Below are 18736 nucleotides of genomic sequence, written 5' to 3' on the forward strand. Positions count from 1 at the left end.
CGGGTCACTGAGTGTATTCAAGAAAGAAATTAATAATTTTTTGTAAATTAGTGGCATCAAGGGGCATGGAGAGAAAGTCGGAATATAGCATTAAGATAGAGGATCAGCCATGGTCATATTGAATGGAAGAGCAGGCTCGAAGGGCTGAATGGCCTAATCCTGCTCCTAGTTTCTATGTTTTATGTTCTATATCCCACTGGCCCTCTCTTTAGGGTATGGAGCCTTCAGGTCCTCTGGCCCTTGCAGCCTGCCATACGAAGGCTGCCTCCACTGAGCTTGTGCATGCCAGTGACCCACTTTTCCAGCCAATGTCAGGCTGTCCGCATGATCGGCAAAATTCAACATTTTGTTCCCCCCTCACAACTTGCTTTCACACCTATCAGCAAATTGTCAGCAAATTTGGCTACAGTACACTCTGTGCAATAAAGTCTATTGCTTAATCCAAGTCATTAATATAGATTGTAAATCGTTGAGGCCCCAGCATCGAACCCTGTGGCACTCCATTAGTTACAGTTTGTCAACTGACCCATCTATCATGACTCCCTGTTCCCTGTTTGTTAGCAACCCTCTATTTCGCTAATATATTACTCTGAACACCATGAACTCCTACCTTGTGCAGTAACTTTTTATGTGGTACATTATCAAATGCCGTTTGGAAATCCAAATACACGACATCTGCTGGTTCCCCTTTGTCCGCTTTGCTTGCTACTTTAAAGAACACTAAGAAATTTGTCAAACATGATTTCCCTTTCAGAAAACCATGATGATTCTGCCTGATTGTATTATGCTTTTCTAAATATCCTACTATTACTTCCTTAATAATAGATTCCAGCATTTTTCCAATGACAGATGTTAGGCTAATTGGCCTATCATTTCCTGCTTTCTGGATTTCTTCTTTCTTGAATAGGGGTGTTATATTTACAGTTTTCCAATCCACTGGGACCTTTCCGGAATCAAGGGAATTATGGAAGATTACAAACAGTGCATCCACTATCTTTGCAGTTAGTTGAAGAAATAGCACAGCTGCTAAAATAAATAAACATTTATTTGAATGAATGATTAGATTTCTAGTATTTGATTATTCATTAACAATTTTGACATAATTAGGTTGTTTTTTATTAGGGATGCTTGTTGTTGATTGGTAACATTTCCCATCTGTTCATTGAACAAAGTGTTTTGTTCTTGCAAAAGCAAAACACTGGGAATCTGAAATAGAAACAAAAAATTGAGGAAATAGTCAGCATCTGTGAAGAGGAAAACAGAGTTAATGGGCTGAATTTTCCTAACCCATTGGAAGCCTGGAGGCAAGAGAATGGGTCCCAGGAAAATAGGGGGCTGCTTTGGGACTCCTCTCTGACGCATTCCTGCTGCTAAGGAATTTCCCGCAGTGGATCAGCTGCTCACTCCATGGAGATAGGCAGCCAATCAATGTTGTTAGGGTCTTGCAAACATTTTGCCATCGGCGGAGTGGCCCGCGCTGTGTGTGGAGGTCACCAGCTCAATGGAGGGAGGGAGGCAGTGTCCCTGTGGTAGACTATGAGGGCCATAGGAGCTGAAGGTTCCATGCCCCAAAGAGAGGGCCAAAGGCAGGAAAGCCTGCACCTGCAGTCCAAACAATTCCTCTGGAAAGGTTCCCCCTTCACTCTGAGGGGCCAACCGGCTTCAGCCTTGATAATATTTTAATTCCATCCACGCTCCGCGGGCGCCTTCATGATCAAATGCCATCGTGGTGTCTGACCTGCCACAGCAGTGCCCACCTGTCTCAGTAGCAGTGCTAAGGCTCCAGAGATGCCAGCCAGCAGCATTGAGAGCCCACCCACTGTCCTTAATAGGGTGGCACATGTAGAGGCAACCAATAAGGAAGCTGACCGAAAATTGTGTCACCAGTCTCACTGCTGACAAGTGTGGGCTGGGACCTCCATTTGGTCTCTGCATTAAATGACAAAGACATGATGGCCCTATTTGCTCCTAACATTGGGAATCTGAAGCCTGAAGGAAAATTCAGCTTTCGGGTTGAAGACCATTCATCAGAGCTAGTGGAACAGAATTTTCCGTGCCAACTGGCGCCAGGCGTGTTCCGTGGCGTGAGTGAACAATAAGGCGAGAAGACCAAAAATCGGTTTCACAACGTCATGAAACCATTTTACAACCATCCGCTCCACCCATCAAGGGTGGGTCGCGTTTCCATCATTGGACGTTGGGAACCTCATTGTAATACGTCTGCATATCATTATAAGCCCAGCTCACCGGAGTCATCCCCCCATGCTGGATCATCCGAGCAATCACGCCGACGTGTTTCACAACAGCACTTATAAGGCGTGCACCTGGAGAGCTGCACTTCGGGGGGAACTCGGAGGTGAGTGCACAGTAACATTGCACAGTGTTCACGAGGGTCGCCCGTTTGACTTCAAGATTGAGGCACCGTGCATTCAGGTGAGAGCACAGGCAAGTTGCTTTTTCCTGGCGGGCTGACAGTGTGGTGCCAGGACGCTGCACTGCGGTTGGTGCAGGTTGGGAGGGCACAAGACTGCTCTGCAGTTGATGGTAGTGCAGCCCTTGCACTAACTTAATGGCTGGAGGGAAGTGGTCATGCATTAGGGAAACCTTGTATAAAGTGAGCATTCCTCCACAGCTGAGGCAGTTCAGGCGCAGCCACAGTGACATGCCTGGAGTCAGGCCTCTAGCTTTTCTACCCACTCAGCAATGCAGAGGCACGAAAATGCCACCAAGTGTTCCAAAGCTTTTCACCCCTCGGGCACTGTCATTTTTAAAATTCATTCATGGGATGTGGGCATCACTGGCTGGGCCAGCATTTATTACCCATCCCTAATTGCCCTTGTTCAGAGGGTATTTAAGAGTCAATCAGATTGTTGTGGATCTGGAGTCACATGTAGGCCAGACCAGGTAAGGATGGCAGATTTCCTTCCCTAAAGGATATTAGTGAACCAGATGGGTTTTTACAACAATCAACAATGGTTCCATGGTCATCATTAGACTTATAATTCCAGGTTTTTATTTAATTTAAATTCCACCATCTGCCGTGGCAGGATTTGAACCCAGGTCCCCAGACCGTTACCCTGGGTCTCTAGATTACTAGTCCAGTGACAATACTACTAAGCCATCGCCTCCCCTTATGCAAGCTGCAAACTAATGAGAACAATTGGACAACTGTGCACGTTGCACAATCTCCTTGCCAAATCTGGCCATGGAGCAGTCACTGGTGAAGGTGCTAACAGCCCTTTGCAACGTCATCATTCCATCTCCCCCATGGTTCAAGCTAACAGGGCAGCCTTGCAGTGTGGGTTAGGAGAACGCCTGTGCCTGAGCTGAGAGCACAGCATGCAGTCTAGTGGCTGAAGCTGCTGCCAATTCGTCAGGTGGGTGGGGTTTTGGGTAGCCATGCAGCACACTAAAATCTGGCCATCCAAGTGGTGGCCAGCATTCTTCAGCATGTGTTAAGGGGCCTTCAGACTTAACCAAGAAAGGTTCTTAGAACATCCATGCTAACCCATGCGTCTCTCTCTTTCATCCCGCAGGAGGAGTACATCAGGAGCATGGAGCCTGGTGACCTATCTGCATGCTGCATGGCTTACAGCGAGTGGAGATGACGGAGAAGAGAGTGGCAGAGGTGCCTGGCTGGGCAGAGGGAGGAGCAGCACCCTCAGGAAGAAGGGCCAGCTGGGGCTTCTGAGCACATTGCTGAAGAGCCACAGTGAGCTGTCGCTCATCGGTATCTAGCTAGACCAAGGGCCTATAGACATTGATTGTCATTCTTGCAGATGACTGAGAACCAGTGTCGTCGAAGACTGCGCATGTCCAGGGAACTGGTCGGTCACATCTGCCACCTGCTGCAGGATTTGGTACCATGGGGACATGGAGGGCATCCACTGCCAGTGCTGTGAAACTAACCATGGCACTCAATTTCTATGCTAGTGGCTCCTTTCAGGGCTCCACAGGTGATCTCTATGGGATATCGCAAGCCTCCACCAACAAGTCCATCCAGGAGGTCATGGACGCAATATTTGCGAAGGCACACAATGTTGTGCATTTCACCCAGGACCATGGAATTCAAGATGCAAGAGTGCTGGGATTTATCCAGATCTCAGGTTTCCCACAAGTGCAGGATGCCATAGACTACGCTCACATGGTGCTCAGATTTCCATGGCAACTAGTGGTCAACTATGTTAACCGCAAGGGCCTCCACTTGCTAAATGTGCAGCTGGTGTGCGCCCACCACAAACACATCCTGCAGGTCTGTGCACGGTTCCCAGGGAGCGTCCAAGACACCTATATTCTCAGTGGGTCTCAGATCCCTGGAGTCTTCCAGAGTCCACAGAAGCTGCAGGGATGGCTCCTCGGGGACAAGGGCTACCCTCAGAGGACGTGGCTGATGATACTTTTGTGGCTTCCTCAGGGAGAAGGTACAACGAGGCTCATGTTGTAACTCGCACCTTGGTGGAGCAAACCATTGGGATGTTGAAAGTGAGGTTCCGGTGCCTGGACTGGTCTGGTGGAGCCCTGCAATACAGACCTCAGAGGGTGTCATTTATCGTCATCGCCTGCTGCGCCTTTCACAACTTGGCGCTGCAACGGGGAGAGGAGCTGGCTGAGGAGGTGATGGAGGAGCTGCACGTCTCCTCCGATGGAGAGGACGTCGATGGGGATAAGGGTAAGGAGGTCCTTGAATGCGGCAATGAGGCTGTCACACTGGCTAGACGAGGCAGATGCACTCGGGAGGTCCTCATAGCTGCTAGATTTGTGGAGGGTGATGATGACATGCAGTGAGGAGACACCATAGATCCTCACATTGTATCTGTGAATGTTTGACACTTGTCTGGCTTATGACAACACACATACCCTCTGTGATGATGCTCCTGTCATGGAGTTGCAGTGGAAGCCTTAATTATCATTCGATTCCATGAGGATGATGATGACATGCAGTGAGAACACTCCATAGATCTTCACATAGTCTCTGAGAACGTTTGACTCCTGTCTAGCTGAGGGCAGCTGATCCTTTTTCAGCCTTCAGTACCTGACCCCGTCAGGAGCAAAGTGTCACTGGTCACAGATGCTGAAGAGATGGGGACCAGCCCCACCTTAAAGGTGCTGAGAGCACACAGGGAATGACGGAACTCTGTGGTGCCTGCCTATGACATTCTGGCAGCAATGACAAGCACTGCCAAGGTGCAGGCTTTAGTAATGTGTCCATGAAGCTTGAGGCCGGACCATTACTTTGGTCTGAATGTGCACAGAGAACAGGGAAGAGGCCCTGGACTTAGCAACCTGCCTTTATCTTGTGCAGGGACCAAGGTTTCACATCAGAGTGACACAAACATTGCTCATCAGAACAAGGAGCCATAGACAAGGAGATGTTCTTGGGAGTTTATTAACAAAGTAAACATCATGTATAAGTGATTAACACCCTTGCCCAGGCTGTGCAATTACATTTTCTTTACTTTTCTAAGCCTGTTGCTATGTCTTGGTCCTGCTGCATGGCAGTGGTACCCTCCTCGAGCTGTGGAGCTGGAGCTGCTGAGGTAACAGGAACAGGGGATTCCGATGGGCCAGAAACTCCCGGGGTCACCTGGGTGGAAGGTCCCAGGGTGTGCACCTGCTGATCCTCCTCCCTATGGGTGACCAAGGGCCCATGGATGATTCCTTGAGAAGAAGGGGTAGCTGGAGTGAGATCGAGCTGCCCTGCACACCTCTTGCATACACATTTTGGAGGCCAACTATGGTGTCAGAAATGTACTTCAGCCTGCGCAGCAGCGCAGGTGCAATGCCCTAGACCAAGGTCTTCATGGCGGTCGCCATCCTACTAGTGTTGACCTCAGTGCCAATGTTATTAGCTCAGACTGAAGGCAGATGGACTCCCCTATCGTTCCTTGCAATCTGAAGAGTGCAGCGTACACCCCTTCCTGATGTTCCCAAGCTTGTCTTTGCAGCTCCAGCAACAGTGACATGACCGAGTCCAGAGGCTCGTCACCTGACTCGGACTCAGCAAATTTCTGACCTCCAGCAGTTCTCTGAGTGCCGGGGACCTGGGAAGTCCCTACCGCTGCCTGTTGTGGATCAGACGGTGCGATGTGCTCAACAGATTGTGACCCTGAGGCTACTCTAAAGCTAGGTCCCACTGAGGTGTGTGTCTCTGCGCTGGTAAAGGGTGTGGTGATCGATGTGATGGGTCTTCAATGAGTGTGCCTTCGGATTCCTCTTCAGAGGTTTCTTCAGGGTTTGATTGGAGGCCCTGGGCCATGGACTCCTTCCCGGATGTGCCTGCAGAAGCAAGGAGAGATAATCAGTGCATGGCAGTGGCCTGTGAAAGAGGACACATCACTCACAGCACGGTTGTCTGATGGATGTTGCACTGCTGGATCCTCACTTGGTAGAACATCGCCGACCTCACCGACTGGCCAGCTGGATGGCTCCATTTTCATAGTCCGTGAGGATCTTGATTTCAGGCATCCCTCTAACGGTCTGCGGTCTCTCCATTTAATTGTCTGCCAGCTTGTCCTGCATGAAGATAAATGGAGGAAGTGTAAACAGGATGCCTGCCAGGCCAGATGATAAGTATGCCTGGCATGTGTGGGTGGTGAGTGGTCCCATGGATGGGATGTGGACAATGAAGGCGTGTGTGAGAGAGTGAATGGTGATGTCCCTTGAACTGGCAGTGAGTGAGGGCTCTTTGGATGTGTGATGGGTTTGTGAGTGTGTGAGATGAGAGTGATGAGAAGATTGATTTACCCTGGGGGAACAGAGGAGATCATTTACCCTTTTCCAACACTAGGTGGCTATCCTCTTTCGCAGGGCATTGGCGCTGACCACCTTTGCCACCGCCTACCATGCTGGATTAGTGATGTTGCTGCCACTCCTGTGGCCAAAGCGGGGACAGAGGGCATTGCGTTGGGCCTCCACGGCATCCAAAAGGCACTCCAGGTGCACATCAAACCGCCACCCCACCCCGCCTACCCTTGTCCCTTCTCAGGAGGCCTACTGTTATGAGATAGACTTGGCCAGGCACTTGGATGACCTGCACTTATTCCTGTTTACACATTACTCATTCAGTGGACTGAAGGACTACATCCTTTGCAATGCACTTGAGGACAGATGTTCTGTGAGGCCATGAGATTCTTTCTGGGGGGTGGGGGGTGGTGGTGGGGGTGGGGGGTCCTGGAATTCTCATCTCCGAACCTGGCAGCTATGAAGTTCTGAGGTGGTGTTTCTAAAAATCTTCTCCTACTTGACCAGGTGCCCAGCTGTTTTTGGAGTCACTATCACAGAGGGAATAAGCATGATTGTTGTAAAGGGTAACTGCATAGAGATTGATAATTGGAACTAATTGGAATTAATCTCACATGAATGTGCTTTTACACTTTTGAGCAACCAAATAAACTAAATTAAAGAAAACGAGGGACAAAGTAAGGAGCAACCCCTTAAAGGGGTACTGCAAAAGGAAAAACTAATCTTAAAGGAAACTTACAACATCAAATTAAAATGTGATTTGAGGGGCCAATAGAGCACCCCAGATCCCACGGTGCCAACCGGGCACAGAAGGCTTCGATGGTGCCGGCAGACACCGTGTGCTCCCTCTCCAGGGACACCCGGCTGCGAACGTAGCCATGATGAACGTGCTTTTACATTGAAAGCTCATTATTGCCCCTGTTGTAACAGTGATGCTTGTAGCATTCCTCAGCTGAGTATTCCTCCTCATTTGGGAATGCCAATTTCAGACAGGTGCTGCTTTAATGAGCCCCTCAGTGCCATGAGATACTCCTCCCAGAAGCTCATTTAGCCCTCTCCAACAGCGCTGTTTTTAGTTTAATTTTCCACTGCTCTATTGCTTCAAGTTCCAAGATGGTGGTCCTCAGGTTTTATTACCAGGCCAGCTTTGACCCTCCCTGTGTGTGTGGAAATCCCTCCCATCGGCCTGGAGGAGCATAATGTTTTGGTTTCCCTCCCTCCTATTGCTCTCAGTCCTCCCTCTGTAATTCTGGATCCCATTGTAATTGTAGTTGATGCCCCTGTGTTACCCCTGGGTTGTTTGAGGTGAATGTGCCTATGCCCCATGTAGACCTCACCCCATCTTGAGACCTACTGTACAGTGACATATAGGGATCCCTGCCATAAGACCATCGAATGTCTGCCCCCACACTATCTGTTTCCAATCTACAGTCTGCAGATGCCTCCCCTGACTGTGACTGTGCCATCTGCAGTTGAATACTGTGCCAGAAACCCCCGAGACTGCTGTGTGTGAGGTGCTGGGCACACACAGTGCACAACATACTGGCCACTACTGACACTGGCCTGACATGCCCTCCCCCTCCTTGGACTGGTACAAGGACACTCTGATCAAGCTCAAATCACTACTTAAGTGCTTCTTTAGTCAACTATCTTGTCCTTCTGCCTGGGACTCATTTAGCACTGCTGCCCTTGACTCTCTTTACTATCTGGCTCCGAGATTTCTTTGCCCCCCAGTCTTATCCTGCCACACCCCCGCAGTAATGTGTTTGCTTTAAACGTTCCCCAGTCTTTGCCCTCCCCCCCCACCCCCAGTCAAGCTGTTGCCCTCCAGCCCCTTCCTTTGCCTATGTGTTGTCTCCCCCCACCCAGTCAAACCTTTAACCCGTAGTACATTAGAACCTACCGCAGCTTTCCCGATGGTCTGATATATGGGGCCTTGCTTGAGATAACCCCCGAGATTGATATGCTGAAGCCTGGCACGGCGTCTGTGGAGGCGCAAACGCAGCGAAATACATGGTAGGCAAACTCGCCTCTAAGTCACAAGCGAAGTGCAGTTCATCAGGTGCATGTTGCTTATGTTTGGTCTTGATGCACATTGGTCTAATTAGAGGCTGACGTGGCCTTTTGATCCAGGGCGGGGCCTGATTCTGGTGAGCACCTTTAATAATGGGCATTCATGATAATCTAATGTATTCAAATGGCGTTCCCAACATGGCTTGGCGGGACTGGCAGTCCGCCATTGAAGGCTAGCGCAGACGATTGCAACCTCTTTTCCTGCCGATGGGAAATAGACTTCTTGACTCCACTGATATTTTGCCCTCCCACCCGCCATTACTCCTGTTGCGGACCGGAGCGGAAAATCCCAGCCAGTAAGTGAGAAGGAGAGCACCTTAAGAGAGAGGAAACTAGGATCATAAAGAAAGAACAAGAAGAGAAGAATAAAACACTGAGATTGTGGATGAATGGAACACAGGTGCAGAGGGAATGTTAAGTGAATGAAAGGATGAGGAGAAAGTAGAAGGAAAGGAACTTGGTTGGCTTGCATAGTCTTGATTTTGAGTGAATGGTAGAAAAAGATCATTACTTCTTATGTTTGGAAACTTGCATTATAGCATAATCAAAACTAGGCAACTCTTGGTTTTGATGCTTGTATCCAGACTCCAGATCCAAAAGGTTGGAAATCTCTGGCTAACATACAATGAGTTTGACACTGCACTTAACTCACACTATACCTGTCATGGGAATGATAAATGCTGTCACCTGCAAAACTTAGGAAAAAAAATAGTTTTCCAGCATTCATGCCAGGAATATAAGAGTCTCTGCTCAGCTAATAGACTATTATTAACATTTTTTTCATTTTGAGATTACCTGATAAATTTTCCATTTAGTTTTGCATTGCAGAAAATCTGTCAGTCCTCATGAATAATTTTTGCACGGTGTCTGGATAAGGTTACCAACATAATGAATGTAATTGCTTCTCTCCAGTAGCTGTTCTTCAGAACAAAGATCTTAACTGGATAATCCTCTTTCAGGTGAATATTTTTTCTCAGGAATTACAGGTTTGACTTGGCAAATGATAACAAATTTCCTTTTGGAAGCTGCCCAAGCATTACTGGTCTTCCAAGTCGTATCATTCTCTTGGTTTTCAATAACACCCAATCTGCACTTCCATTCATTTGACAATTACTTATAGAACTGTGGCTTAAGAAAGACATTTTAAGAGGGAATGTCACCATCTGCAGCCCTCTTTTTTAACAAAGATCAAATTGGATTAGATTTAGTCCTTAGAGAGCCTAGAGATCCAAGGAAACTTTTCTCTTCCTCAGTTGATCATTTCTCAGCATTTGTGTACTGGCCTAGAACATATGCCAGAATTGTTCAGGCGTGTCCGACCCATCTCCTACACCTCTGCTCTCACACCTTCCTCCCCCTTCGAGAACTATGACAGGATCCCCCTTGTCCTCATTTTGCAACCCACCAGCCTCCGCATTCAAAGGATCATCCTCCACCATTTCTGCCAACTTCAGCATGATGCCATCACACCTTCCCTTCAACCCCCCCTGTCAGCATTCCATAGGGACCGTTCCCTTCCAGATACCCTGGTCCACTCCTCCATTATCCCCAACACCCCACCTCCCTCCCACAGCACCTTCCCATGAAATCGCAGAAGGTGCAATACCTGTCCCTTTACCTCTTCCCTCCTCATCGTCCAAGGGCCCAAACACTCCTTTCAGGTGAAGCAGCACTTCACTTGCATCTCCTTCAATTAGGTCCACTGCATTCACTGCTCCCAATGCAGTCCCCTCTACATTGGAGAGACCAAACACAGACTGGGTGATCGGTTTGCAGAACACCTTTGGTCTGTCCGCAAGCATGACCCAGACCTTCCTGTCGCTTGCCATTTCAACACTCCACCCTGCTCTCATGCCCACATGTCCGTCCGTCCACAAGGCCTCCTGCAATGTTCCAGTGAAGCCTAATGCAAACTGGAGGAACAGCACCTCATGGGGAGAATTTTCCCCCCGTCATGGGGGTTGTGTGGGCTTGGGCGTGGGCGAGGGTGGGCGCGGACCCAATCGGTGCCCCCGATCAGGTCCGCGTCGCCATTTTATGTGGGCGGGCCAATTAAGGCCCATCCAGCGTGACGCGTGCCCAGAAGCGCTGAGCGGTCCCTGTGTGGGCAGGGGGAGTAGGCTGAGTAGGGGCCTGCGCTCTTTTGCGCATGCGCGCTGAAGAGTGCAGAAATCTCCCTGAGGCACAGAGCTGCATCAGGGAGATTAGTTTAAGTTTTAAAAATCTAAATAAAGAAAAGAAAAAATTTTCAAACATGCCCCTTCATGTGACAATGCCACATGAGCTGGGACATGTCAATGAATTTTATAAAAACTTTTATTCAATTTATAAACACTTCATGAAACCTCATCCCACCGGTAGATGAGGTTCCATGAAAAATGCGAAGGCCACCTAAGCTCTTCGCCTGCCCGCCAACCTTAAGGTTGGACGGGCAACTCAGCTTATTAGTTTAATTAGTTTTTAAATGGCCTTAATAGGCCTTTGAAAGTTCGGCGTGTGCGCAGCTGAATCGGCTGTGCGCCTGCCGAACTGAAAATCTAAATGAAGCGCAGTGACGTTGGGACACATGCCCGATGTCACCCCGCGCCATTTTACGCCTCGGCAAGCAGGCCCTGCCCCCACTCCCCGAGCTGAAATTTCTGGCCCATCTTCCGATTAGGCACTTTATAGCCTTCCAGACTTAACATTAAGCTCGGCAGCATCGGCGGAGAAGAAATCAGTCAACGTTGACTGATTTCTTCTCCGCCGATGCTGCCAGACTTGCTGAGTTTTTCCAGGTAATTCTGTTTTTATTTTGTTTTGGATTTCCAGCATCCGCAGTAGCTTTTAGCTTTTTGTTTTTATCTTAACATTAAGCTCAACAACTTCAAATCATAAACTCTCTCCTCCATTGTCAGTCGCTTTTTATTCGCTTTTTTCAATATTCATTCTCATTTCTTAATTTTTATTTTTTATCCACTTACTTTTATTTATTTTCATTTTTGTTCATTGTTTTGCCCCCACCTTTTATCCTATTTTTAATCTTTTTTTCCCACCACCATTCCCTCCACCCACCCCACCCCCACAAGTACCATCTGTCACTTCATGTTGTTCTTTCCAGAGTGCTTATCTTTGTCCTACCATTATCACATTCTGCTTTCTGACCTTAATGCCACCATCAGCACTTCCTTTAGCTAGTACCACTACTATTAGCACACCTTTGTCCTTTTGTTCATGACATCTCTGGCAATCTCTCTTCTCCTTCCACCTATTGCTGGCCTTCTATCCAGTGTCACCCGCTCCACCACCCTTTAACAGTATAAATTTTATCACATTTTTACTTCTCTTTAGCTCTGAGGAGGAGTGATAAGGACTCGAAACGTTGACTCTGTTTTTTTCTCTCCACAGATGCTGTTAGACCTGCTGAGTTTTTCCAGCATTTTCTGTTTTTGTTTCAGATTTCCAGCATCCGCAGTATTTTGCTTTTACCAGGATTGTTCTTGACTGGATTGTGTGACGTCAGTTGGAGGTAACTATGTGAGCATGCCTGCCTAGCTGATATAAATTGTGACCGAGATTGTGGGGGTCCAGGCCAGAAATGCAGCTGTACCCCAAAGGGAAACCCTATTGTTACCATTGAAAAGCTTGGTATCCTCCTTCCCATTTGGCATAGGAACCGCCAAAGACGTGCAGACATTCTGCAAGACTGAGGTTCTAGTGAATTCCAATGAAAGGAAGCCCTCATCCCAACTCCGCCCCTGATCACTGACTTTGGAGATTATGGGAGATGCTTCTTCCCCTTAAAAGGTTCCAATATGAACTCGTAATGTAAGTTGGGATCTGGTATACCTGGGAAATCCTAACATGAAGGAGCTCTGCTCTGATGTGGAGTAGGCATGAAGCTCTTGGAGGTACAGTGTTCCCCTCCATGAGACACGGAGATTGGCGGGCAGTGCCAGTATCAGGAAGTTGGATAGATGTCAACACAATTGTGTCACCTGCCTCTTTAAGATAGTAGGTATAGCTGTTACTTGCTATAAAGAGCATCAGCATTTTTATTGAGGTACACAATATATTTAGGTATATAAAATAAAAAAGATATTGACAGTAGTTTCAGGAGTTGCAACAACCTGTTGCTTTATCAAATTAAAAGCAGAGGAATCACCTGACTCATCGCCTGATGCATCAAATGATGAATCCCATGACTTAGATTCTATGGGAAGAATTTAGCCCTTGTCGGGGGGGCTTGGCGGGGGCAGGCAGGGGTGGTCGGGAAGCCCGCCCAGCATGAAATGTGAGCGGCAGCGCTCACCGCTACCTGTGTGGGCTGCGGGAGGAGTGTGAGCATCAACTTCACGTATGTGCGTAAATGCACGCTTGCATATCTCCCTGAGGCACAGAGCAGCCTCAGGGAGATGAAGAGTTTTCGGAAAAATAAATAAAGGCTCATAAAATGTTATAAAACAGGTCCCCTCATGTCACTCTGTCACATGAGCAGGGACATGTTATTAATTAAATTTAACATTTTTTATTTTAGTTTTATTTGCTTTTGGAAACCTAATCCCGCCTGTGGATGAGCTTTCCTAAAAAGTGCAAATGCCATGTGGCCTTTTTGCCTGCCCGCCAACCACAAGGTTGGGTGGGCAGTAAAAATTGGAAGTTAATTGAGACTTTAACGGCCTTCTAATTGTCGGCGGGTGCGCTGCCAATTCCCGCGCACATACACCGACCACAATATCGAGCGACTGTATGTTAACGTTGGGACGCTCACCTAGCGTCAACGTGTGTCACAGAATCACACAGTGCAGAAGAGGCCCTTCGGCCCATCGAGTCTGCACCGACATGTGAGAAACACCTGACCTACCTACCTAATCCCATTTACCAGCACTTGGCCCATAGCCTTGAATGTTATGATGTGCCAAGTGCTCATCCAGGTACTTTTTAATGGACGTGAGGCAACCCTCCTCCACCACCCTCCCAGGCAGTGCATTCCAGACCGTCACCACCCCCTGGGTAAAAAAGTTTTTCCTCACATCCCCCTTAAACCTCCTGCCCCTCACCTTGAGCTTATGTGCTCTCGTGACTAACCCTTCAAATAAGGGGAACAGCTGCTCCCTATCCACCCTGTCCATGCCCCTCATAATCTTGTACACCACGATCACGTCACCCCTCAGTTTTCTCTGCTCCAACGAAAACAACCCAAGTCTATCCAACCTATCTTCATGACTTAAATGTTTCATCCCAGGCAACATCCTGGTGAATTTCCTCTGCACCCCTTCCAGTGCAATCACATCCTTCCTATAATGTGGCGACCAGAACTGCACACAGTACTCCAGATGTGGCCTCACCAAGGTTCTATACAACTCCAACATGACCTCCCTACTTTTGTAATCTATGCCTCGATTGATAAAGGCAAGTGTCCCATATGCCTTTTTCACCACCCCACTAACATGTCCCTCTGCCTTCAGAGATCTATGGACACACATGCCAAGGTCCCTTTGTTCCTCAGAACTTCCTAGTGCCATGCTGTTCATTGAATACTTACTTGTCAAATTACTCCTTCCAAAGTGTATCACCTCACACTTTTCAGGGTTAAATTCCATCTGCCACTTATCTGCCCATTTGACCATCCTGTCTATATCTTCCTGTAGCCCAAGACACTCAATCTCACTGTTAACCGCCTGGCTAATCTTTGTGTCATCTGCAAACTTACTAATCCTACCCCCAAAATAGTCATCTATGTCGTTTACATAAATGACGAATAATAGGGGACCCAGCACAGATCCCTGTGGTATGCCACTGGACACTGACTTCCAGTCACTAAAGCATCCTTCTGTCATTACTCTCTGGCTCCTACAACTAAGCCAATTTTGAATCAACCTTATCAAATTACGCTGTACCCCATGTGCATTTGCCTTCTTTATAAGTCCCCGATGTGGGACCTTGTCAAAGGCTTTGCTGAAATCCATATAAACTACATCAACTGCACTACCCTCATCTACACACCTGATCACCTCCTCAAAAAATTCAATCAAATTTGTTAGGCATGACCTCCCTCTGACAAAGCCATGCTGACTATCCCTGATCAAACCATACCTCTCCAAGTGGAGATAGATTCCCTTCTTCAGAATTTTCTCCAATAGTTTCCCTATCACTGATGTGAAACTCACTGGCCTGTAGTTGCCTGGCTTATCTCTACAACCCTTCTTAAATAGCAGAACCACATTAGCTGTTCCCCAGTCCTCTGGCACCTCCCCCGTGGCCAGAGAGGAATTAAAAATTTTGGTCAGAGCCCCTGCGATCTCCTCCCTTGCCTCCCTCAGCAGTCTGGGACACAAATCATCCGGACCTAGAAATTTGTTCACTTTCAAACCTGCTAACACCTCCAATACCTTGTCACTCCCTATATCAATTTGCTTAAGAACCTCGCAGTCTCTCTCCCTGAGTTCCATACCTTCATCCTCATTCTCTTGGGTGAAGATGGTTGTGAAGTATTCATTCAACACTCTAGCGATGTCCTCTGGCTCCACCCATAGATTGTCCCCTTGGTCCCTTATGGGCCCTACTCTTTCCCTGGTTATCCTCTTCCCATTGATATACTTATAGAATATCTTGGGATTTTCCCTACTTTTACAGCCAGAGTTTTCTCATGTCCCCTCTTTGCTCTCCTAATTGCTTTCTTAAGCTCCAACCTGCACTGTCTGTACTCCACTAATGCCTCTGCTGATTTGCTTCCATGGTACCTGCTAAAAGCCTCTCTTTTCCTTCTCATCGTATCCTGAATATCTCTGGTTATCCATGGTTCTCTGGGCTTGTTACTGCTTCCTATCACCCTGGAGGGAACATGTTGAGCCTGTACCCTCCCCATTTCCTTTTTGAACACCCCCCACTGTTCCTCTGTAGATTTCCCCACAAGTAGCTGTTCTCAGTCTACTTTGGCAAGATCCCGCCTTATTTTACTAAAATCCGCTCTCCCGCAATCCAAAACATTTTTTTGCAACTTGTCTATTACTTTGTCCATAACAAGCTTAAATTGTAACATGTTGTGGTCGCTATCACTAAAATGCTCCCCCACCACCACCTCATCCACCTGTCCGGCTTCATTCCCCAGAATTAGGTTCAGCATTGCTGAACCTTTTTGGACCCTCTACATATTGACATAGAAAGTTTTCCTGTACACATTTCAAGAAATCCACTCCATCCAAGCCCTTAACACTATGTCTATCCCAATTAATGTCGGAAAATTTGAAATCACCTTATTGTTATTGTTTTTACACAGCTCCGCAAATTGTGCACATATTTGCTCCTCTATTTCCCGTTTGCTATCTGGGGGTCTATAATAAACACCTAACAATGTGGCTGCTCTTTTTTTATTCCTAAAATCTACCCACAAAGCTTCATTCGATACCCCCTCCAAGATATCATCTCTCCTTACTGCAGTCACTGACTCCTTAACTAATAATGCAATGCCTCCTCCTCTTTTACCCCCTCCCCGGCCTTGCCTGAAGATTCTATATCCCGGAACGTTGAGCTGCCAATCCTGCCCCTCCCTCAACCACGTCTCTGTGATGGCTACTATATCACAATTCCACCTGTCATTCCTCAACCTTAACCCATCCGTTTTACCTGTCATACTCCTGGCATTAAAGTACAAGCCATCCAGCCTTGCCTTACTCCCCTGAAACTTAATGCAGCTGTACTCCCTCTGACTTGTTTGTTTTACTGTATTATAATGTGAACCTATTCTGCTAACATTCTGTGTCCCCTCCCCTTGCCGAATTAGTTTAAACTCCTCCCAACAGCACTAGCAAACCTGCCCGCAAGGATGTTATTCCCGCTCTGGTTCAGATGTAGACCATCCCACTTGTACAGGTCCCACCTTCCCCAGAAACAGTCCCAGTGATCCAGGAATCTAAAACCCTCCCTACTGCACCAACTCTTAAGCCACAAATTCATCTGCGCTATTCTCCTATTTCTGTGCTCGCTAGCACGTGGCACTGGGAGTAATCCAGAGATTACAACATGAGAGGTCTTGCTTTTTAGTCTACTGCCTAACTCCCTGAATTTTTGATGCAAGACCTCATCTCTCTTTCTACCTACATATTGGTACCAACATGTACCATGACCTCTGCCTTATCACCCTACCCCTTCAGAATACCTTGCAGCTGTTCAGTGACATCCTGGACCCTGGCACCAGGGAGGCAACACACCATCCTGGAGTCATGTTGACGGCCACAGTAGTGCCTATCTGTTCTCCTGACTATAGAATCCCCTATTATTATTGCTCTTCCTCCCTCCTGTACAGACAGGCTGCTTATGGTGCCAGAAGCTTGGCTCTGTCTGCACTCCCTGGAGGAACCAGCACCCTCATCAGCCTCCAAAACGGAATACTGATTTACAAGCAGGGCCCCAGGGGACTCCTGAACTACCTGCCTGTTTCTCTTGGACTGCCTGGTGGTCACACATTCCCTTCCTTCCTCAAGTCCCTTCATCTGCGGTGTGACCACCTCTCTAAGCGTGCTATCCACGATGCTCTCAGACTCGCAGATGCTCCACAGTGTCCCCAGCCGCCGTTCCAGCTCTGAAACCCGAGCTTCCAGGAGCTGCAGCTGGACACACTTCCTGCACACATGTGGTCCTGGGCACTGGAAATGTTCCCGGCTTCCCACATGGAGCATGAGGAGCACACCACAGTGTCATTTTACTCTCAAGCAGGTCGGGTATGTGCCCGCCCGCCGAGGTAAAAATTTTGTCCCATGCATTTATAACCAATGTTTCTCTCATATCACAACCGTTGATGTGGCATCCCTGTGAAGCAACACAAGGCCACAAACTTATACACTTTTCTGCCTTCATAGTTGCAAGAAAGTTATACTCACCTACTTTTAACTTATGACCTCCTTTTCTGCAATACAGCAATGATAACAAGAAGGAAGTGAAGAAATAAGGGAGAGATGGATCTTCTTCCTTGTCATCTGTGACAATGATGAAGTTGTCAGGGTGATAATGAAGAGAAAAAGGAGTTCAAGGACAAGCCCATCCAAGATCCTACCCCATGTTCCTCTGCCTCAATCCATCAAACACACCTCTTGTTCACTTGCTTTTTCATTGTCATGCACCAGCTCAGATACCTTTTCTTGGGGCAATTTGATCATCTTCATGAAGATATTGTATTGCATGATTCACTTTGTCACTCAGGAACACTTTGTTGAAAGGAATTAGGAGCACAAATATGTAAGTTGGCTGACACAAAGGACAGGCAATGTAATAAGAAGTAATTGCAGTTAAGATGAATGCTGTTATGGAAAGTAAATACACTTAAGCATTTACAGTTCTAAATTCATTTCTGTGCATGCTTGCAGCTTTGGGAGATGAATGGTGGCAAGGTAATTGTAGACTTCTATCTTAATGAATAACTTGGTAAATATCTATGACAGTCAAGGACTTTGTGAGGGTGTTGGGGGAGAACTTTATTTAGTGACTCTTCATTGTGGACATCCAATCCGTCTACTGCTCAAACCCTCACCAGGAATGTCTGAGTGTTCTTCCCTGAACAGGCCCGAACAGTCCCCACCCACCACCACCCTCCTCCATCTGGCTGAACTTGTTCGCTCATTAAGCAGTTTCTCCTTTAACTTGCCTCATTTCCTCCAGATGAAAGGTGTGGGGTTATGGATACCCGCATGGGTCCTAGTTATGCCTGTCTTTTTGTCAGGTATGTGGAACATTCCTTATTCCAGTCCTACTCAGAATCACTCCCACAACTCTTTTTCCGGTACATTGATGACTGTATAAGTGCCACTTGGTGCTCTCGCCTGGGAGCAAAAAAATTTTTCAATTTTGCTTCCAATTTCCACCCCTCTCTCATCATCACATGGTCCATCTCTGACACTTCCCTTCCTTCATTGACTTCTCTGTCTTCATTTCTGGGGTTAGACTGTCT

This window comes from Cetorhinus maximus, chromosome 1 (assembly GCF_964194155.1).
Source record: "Cetorhinus maximus chromosome 1, sCetMax3.hap1.1, whole genome shotgun sequence".
NCBI lineage: Eukaryota > Metazoa > Chordata > Chondrichthyes > Lamniformes > Cetorhinidae > Cetorhinus > Cetorhinus maximus.